This window comes from Schistocerca nitens, chromosome 6, assembly GCF_023898315.1.
Source record: "Schistocerca nitens isolate TAMUIC-IGC-003100 chromosome 6, iqSchNite1.1, whole genome shotgun sequence".
Classification (NCBI taxonomy): Eukaryota; Metazoa; Arthropoda; class Insecta; order Orthoptera; family Acrididae; genus Schistocerca; species Schistocerca nitens.
The window spans coordinates 589,559,590-589,567,164 of record NC_064619.1 but is presented as its reverse complement, the minus strand read 5'-3'; positions in this window follow the sequence as shown (position 1 = coordinate 589,567,164).

The following is a 7,575-nucleotide window of genomic DNA, read 5'->3' as shown; positions in this document are numbered from 1 at the left end:
AGTGTCTGAGATCGCTGTCTTCGTTTGATCTAATAGTCAAGCGAATTATTAGATTCCGATTTTGTATTTTATCTATATTTTCATTCCGTTCATTCCAAATGACTTCTCGTGTCCTATGTTTCCATGCCTTGATTGGTCTGGAATGATCTTATCTTTATTAAATTCTTGTTTAAGTTTGTGCTCCCCACCCCTACCCCAAACCCCCTCATTCCTGCGGTTGCCTGTTAATTTAATTTTCTTTGCTGACTGAAATGCTTTGTTTGTTTTTTTACGTTTGTTTATGAACATAATGATCTATCTCGTCATCGACATCTTGAAGAATGCAATCGGCCTGTTGTTAAAAGTTATCTATGATTGTCTTGGTAATTAAGGTAAACCATCATCTTTACACTTAATGTGACATCATTGGTGAAAGCAGACTGATGGAATCGCACCTTGGGAGTTTATTAACTGCTCAGGCGTGTTCACCATTTAGATATTGCTGGATATCTTTCAGTCGCAAAACATGGTTACTTGATGGCACATATATATAATTATTTACTGTTTTATCGCAGTGTTGGTTTAACCATTGCTATCGACGTCGCTAAATAATAAACAGCTCTTTTAGTTCCTAAAGCACTCCGTCTTCAGGCCACGAGTAGCCTACCGGGATCATCTGACCGCCGTGTCATCCTCCACAGAGGATGCGGATAGGAGGGGCGTGGGGTCAGCACACCGCTCTCCCGGTCGTTATTATAGTATTATTGACCGAAGCCGCTACTATTCGGTCGAGTAGCTCCTCAACTGGCATCACGAGGCTGAGCGCACCCCGAAAAATGGCAACAGCGCATGGCAGCTGGATGGTCACCCATCCAAGTGCGGCCACGCTCAACAGAACTTAACTTCGGTGATCTCACGGGAACCGGTGTATCCACTGCGGCAAGGCCGTTGCCTGTTTTAGGTCCTAGCTCTGCTGTTTAAACTCGGGCTCAGGCCGTCCTAACAGCAATACTGTGTCGTCTGAAGGGTCATGCTCCGTTGTCTAGCAGTTACTTCTGTATTCTCTCGAGTACTTGAAGTATCGATACGAATACGTTCTCGGCGTTTTTAAGTAAAAGAAGCCTCAGTTTGATTTAAGTATTGTAGTGTTGATTTTTGTGTTTCGAGCACAACTAACGAAACATTGTAAAGTTTCTTTAAAAGCTTTGAATGAAGCGAACGTCCAGCTTCAGAGGCGATGTGCATTGTGCCCTCAAGAGGTATGAGGCATTTGCTTAACTGTGAGCTATTTATTTATCATTTACAATCATTTCCATTTAGAATATCTTACATGCTTTTAAATTACTGTGTTTGTAATGGAGAAGTACTGGCAAATTGAAGCCTTGTGACGGAACGTGATGTGACTTCGCAACATGTAATTAGTAGCAGAATTACACGTAAAAGGAAAATAAAGAGGCCGATTCACATTGCAGTGTACAATCATTTCAATTTAGAATACGACAGAGCATGATGTGACGCCTCAACATGTAATTAGTAGCAGAATTACACGTAAAAGGAGAATAAAGAGATCGATTCACATTGCAGCTCATTGTTTCGATTTGTCACGCAGTTTGAAAGGTTAAGTGCTCGAATTGTAGAGACAGGAGAATAAAGAGATCGATTCACATTGCAGCTCATTGTTTCAATTTGTCACGCAGTTTCAAAGGTTAAGTGCTCGAAATGTAGAGACAGATTTCTTTAGTGAGATATAGACAGCGTTCCTACGCTGGAATCGTCTATTCTCAAATTTATTACTTAGTTTCACAATGACAACGGCGTTGCCTATCTTTCTCACCTTCCATTACACATAGGTATGGTCTGTATCGTCTTTGGGTTGTCTTGCTGTAATTTTTCTGCCGTCTGTCTGTAGTCTGCGAAGGAGAAGACACATTAGAAACCGGTTCCAGCTGTGTAGAGTCAAACTGAGTCGACATGGCGCCATAACAAAACTGTTTTTTTTGTTCTATTGCTTCAGGAAACTGAGTTAATGTCTTGGAGCGTGTGAATCCATTGGGTGTTTATAAGGCATTCGGATGTTCTCTTCGTTTCGATACCGTTGGGTATTTTTCGATCGAAAAATACGGTATGTTTATTACATTGTGTTTAGCTCACATGGCGGTAATGGGTACTTCTTGGTTTTAGTAGTGCACTTAACGTTGTTGATGACTACGACACAAAGAAGGGGCAGTGATGCCCGGCGAGAATACACTGAATCAGACAATGGGTAGCGGTAAAAATCGTAATCTCATCAGACACAAAGTAGAAATTTAGAATTTAAGGCTCCGCATTATGGCATATATTACTTATCTTTATGCCTCCAACAGCACGTTGCCATAAGTGCACACATATCAAATTACCGCTCCTGCCTCACAGCGCAATATCGAGTGAAGGGAAGTTAGTCAGAAAATCATGCTATAATGTACCAAATATGAAGTTGTATCAACTGAACTTGGTGTATGTCTGAAGCTAATGTATTGTTGTAATGTTCTGGTTATTAATTTTCAGGTTAACAGGTAAGACTTCAAATAATTTTTGTAAAAACTAAATTATTTTTTGCAGAATAAATGTACCACATCATGAAATGCCTTCGTTTGACCTCGAAGAACTGCTATTATTTTGACTCATCTATTAGGAATTACTACGAAAGAATTGAAGTAATGAATTCCTCACTAATCACAAATGGATAACCTTATTCAAATAAAGAACGACATTTCATCGAGCCGGATTTTACAAGTCGCTCATAACACTGACAGCTATTTAAAAACGCTAAGTTTACGGCGTCACAGCCCGACGTTCTTCTTGCGATCCTGTTACGAGATTTTGCTGTAAGATTTATTCATGGATCCCGTCTGCCCATATTCGGGAGGACGACGGTTCAATCCCGTCTCCGGCTGTCCTGATTTAGGTTTTCCGTGATTTCCCTAAATCGCTTCAGGCAAATGCCGGGATGGTTCCTTTGAAAGGGCACGGCCGATTTCCTTCCCCATCCTTTCCTCACCCGAGCTTGCGCTCCGTCTCTAATGACCTCTTTGTCGACGGGACGTTAAACACTAGTATCCTCCTCCGTCTGCCCATGTCTAACGTGCTGCCAGTTATCGTTGCAGCCATGTTCCGACACATAAGGAAGTTATTCTCCCGGTGTGTGGGAGACAAGAATGAAAATCAGTGACTGGAGAAGAACTTCGTCGCTGATCGAGGTACTTTAAAGGTGAACCACGCCATGTTGAATTACTGACGACATTATGTGCAATGCAGCAAGATCTGAGAGCTACCTGATTGTACCTAGCATGGCCAATCGATATTAGACACTGTCACTATTTACTGTAAATGCATCTCTGATACGCTATGAACGTGCTATGTGACAAGTCATATCTCTCCTCAAGTGATGATTATGACGATTATATGTTGCTTTCGTTGCGCGTCCAAGCAACTGTTAAAATAATTTTGGAACGTTCTGTACATTTGGTGCTCTCCAGCTTGTAGAAACTGTAAATATGTCATGTTGGTAACTATTTGGCAAAAGCTGCTTCGTGGTATTATATCTTTTCACTGGACTAGTTTTGCCGGCCGGGATGGCCGAGCGGTTCTAGGCCATGCCTCGGGCATAGATGTGTGTGATGTCCTTAGGTTAGTTAGGTTTAAGTAGTTCTAAGTTCTAGGGGACTGATGACCTTAGCAGTTAAGTCCCATAGTGCTCAGAGCCATTTTTTTTTTGGACCTGTTTTGGGCGTTGCACATAATCTGTGGTATCTATGTTACACAAAAAACACATATTTCTAGTAGTACGTTACTCACAGAGAATATTGTAGAGTTTTACGTATCCATAATTTTTCAGTTCATTGTAATTCGACTTGCCTTCTGTGTAACACGTATACCACTAGTGATGGGCAACGCCCGAAATAGTCTGGTGAAATAAAACACTACCACAAAGCAACTTCTGTCGAACATTTAATTAATAAGACGAAAATATTTGAAATCATTTCCAAAACTGATTATAAAATTGATAGCGATTCACTGGTTCAAGAAATGATCTAAAATACAGCTGTTGATGAATGTTACTGGTGGATACATGGATTCGTTTATCTCTAGAGCAAAAGAGGATGTGCTAGCTACTCAGCAGCACACAAATGCATCCAACCTAAAACTTGGGCTAATTTCCAGATCCTAAACAAAATTTTAAAAATTTACCATACTTGCCTCGAGTTCAACTAAAATAGAGAGCAGAAAATTTACTTCTGATCAAAACATAACTTGCAAATAAAAGATGGCATATAAGAATTTGTATGCCACAGGCATAACAAATTTAGTGGTCGTCTCATCATACTATGAGTCCATAATTAGAACGGTGTCCTATTTGGATAAGAGGTGACTTCATTGTGTCATGAGTAGAACACGGTCGGATGATTGGCCAGTCACAAATTCTCCCACAGTTGTCTGACATGCAGGATAATGGAACATTGTGTCACACTGTGACCACTAGAGGCCTCCTTGGCTGCATCATGTGCTTGCTCCTTTCCACACATCAAATGGTTCAAATGGCTCTGAGCACTATGGGACTCAACTGCTGTGGTCATCAGTCCCCTAGAACTTAGAACTACTTAAACCAAACTAACCTAAGGACATTACACACATCCATGCCCGAGGCAGGATTCGAACCTGCGACCGTAGCAGTCGCACGGTTCCGGACTGCGCGCCTAGAACCGCGAGACCACCGCGGCCGGCTTCCACACACCCCATAGGTTCTAGTTCCGCTCCACCATATTTAATATCGTAGCACATTATATCCATACTTCTCGCACCAGATAATGTTGATAGTCTAGCACGAATGCCGATTAAATGGTTGTATCAACTCCACTGAGGGGCTTTAAATTTAACACTGACTCAAGACATAGAGAGTTTATACGAACCAAATGATTTACGATTGCGGGAAGGCGCGTGTGACATTAGTTAAGTGCCCAAACTAAAACGACGATACGTTTTGTCAGAGCAAAGCTTCACTTAATGTGCGACCAACTCGAGCGACCATAGTTGAATCAATAAACGATGGCGGACCGCGCGCAGTGTAGAGGCACAGATGGGGATTGCAGCGTTGCCGACTGCGAACAACAGCTGCGGTAGCCGCATAGCGACGTAGACACCAAACAGTTCAAAATCTAGTTTTTAAGAAATAGCGGAGAAAGTTATTCGTTGAATTTTTATTCAGTCTGTTGCGATTTGTCAGAGTGTTAAGCTCCCTCCACCATATAACTATCACTGTGAGATAGTCGGATCGAAAGGAATGAGACACGCAGTGTCGCGTGGCACAGCAAGTTGCTGTGCTTCGTCCCAAGCATCTACAGTACATACAGGGAAGTACGAATGCTTGTGTCCAATGACAAAATTAAAGTTTACAGACAATTATTGTCGTAAAAAACCAAAACATTGCTGTCATGTGCAGTGCTTAACTGCTTCCATCAAGGACACAGTCTATCACAATTACATTTTAAATAACATCCTGAAAGAAATAATTTTAGTACCACAAAAATATTGTATGTAACACTGGAAAATTTTACATCTTTTGCGACTGTGACAAACATTTTATTTATACCAGACAAATTTCGCCTTTTTTAAAGCACCTCGATTAAAACAAAATTGATAAAGTATACAAAATCAGTTGTGGACTCATAAAAACATAAAGACTAAAATTTATTGAGTGTCAGTAAAGTGCGATGCGCCAAAAAACGAACTTATTAGAGTATGTCTGTGATACACAAACAGCGATTACTTGTTAAAACAAAGATCAGTCGAGACAAACGTTGAATATGATCTTACAACTGCGGCGCTGCACAAAACCTTGACAGGTAAACAAGTGGCAGTATAGAAGCTAAAATACTGTCGACTGAGGATGCTTCAAAGTAAAGCAAAACACGGATGGTATGGATAAGACTTTTATTACAGTCGCAAAAGATAGGATACTGTATATCTCAATATTACTGGTAAAACTGCAACTGCGGAAGAAAAGCTATAGAAAAAGGAAAGACAACCTTAATAATGTATGTGTTGTTTTCAACCGCTGCGACCGTCGTCATTTACATCGCTGCAGTCCGTGTCACTGTCTGACTCATCTAGTCTTAGAGTAATGACGATGGGATCGAGCGTATTTTTAATTAAAATTTCCCTCTCCATAGAAGCTATAGAAAAAGGAAAGACAACCTGAATAATGTATGTGTTGTTTTCAACCGCTGCGACCGTCGTCATTTACATCGCTGCAGTCCGTGTCACTGACTCATCTAGTCTTAGAGTAATGACGATGGGATCGAGCGTATTGTTAATTAAAATTTCCCTCTCCATTTCCTCCTCCTGTAGCCGTTCTGCGCGCCGAACACGTTCAGCCCAAGCTGAAGATGTTATGCTGTGAAGTGCTTCGTGCAGGAGTCTCTCTGTGTCAACAATTTTAAATGTCGTGTTTCGTTCCGCGACTTGTACCCATATGAGCTCTATCGATTGTACTGGCAGTGATATGGTGGCAAACTCAAAACTGTATGTCCATATTCCTGTGCGATACAATCGATTTCATACACTTTCGCACGAGACTTATGAAGCCCTGCAACATTTAACAATTCAGCCCAAGTTTGACTGGCAGTGTGCGGAATCTTCTTACTTGCAAGCCACAGCATGATATCGGCCTTTTTTTTTATTTTTTTTGTACTTGTGTGAGCCTTGTCAACAACAACTGAGTGATAACTCGCATTGTCCATAACAACTGCTGAGTTTGCAGGCAAGTAAGGGAGAAACCGTTTCCTAAACCATAATGTAAATGTCTCTGAGATCATTTCAGAATGATAATCACCTGAATTGCCCTTTTTGTCTCAGAACACAAGTCCACTTTCTGGAATGAATACAGAAGCAGAACCAGTGTGAAGCGCAATTATTCGTCCCTTTTACCAACTGGTACTTTAAAACCACCCGAACTATCACTCAGCTTCCAGCATGCTTTCCTTTTATGATGTGTATTTAGTCCAAGGAAAAAATGCTCTGATTGCCAGATTTCCTTATTTCTAGAATATGTCTTAAAAACTGTGCTCTTAAAGCAGCGATATCACAAAAAAAATGGTTCAAATGGCTCTGAGCACTATGGGACTTAACTTCTGAGGTCATCAGTCCCCTAGAACTTAGAACTACTTAAACCTAACTAACCTAAGGACATCACACACATCCACGCCCGAGGCAGGATTCGAACCTGCGGCCGGAGCGGTCGCGCGGTTCCAGACTGTAGCACCTAGAACCGCTCGGCCACTCCAGCCGGCAGCGATATCACAACTTTCCATTAAAAATTTTCGTCCACCATTTATATTTATGTATTTGAACCCAGTGTCTTTCTGTATTCTTCGCATTGAGGTAGCACTGCCTTTAAAATTTGTAGTTTCCCGCATTTTCAACGTAACTTTTGAAAGGTGGCTACACTGAGCCACAGCGCCAGAGATCGCGCTAGAGAGTATTGTTCCGCCGCCTCCACTGGCAGTGATTATTGAGAACTTGTAGTGGGCAGTGCTTGGGGAGAGCTCGTGGTAGTCAGTG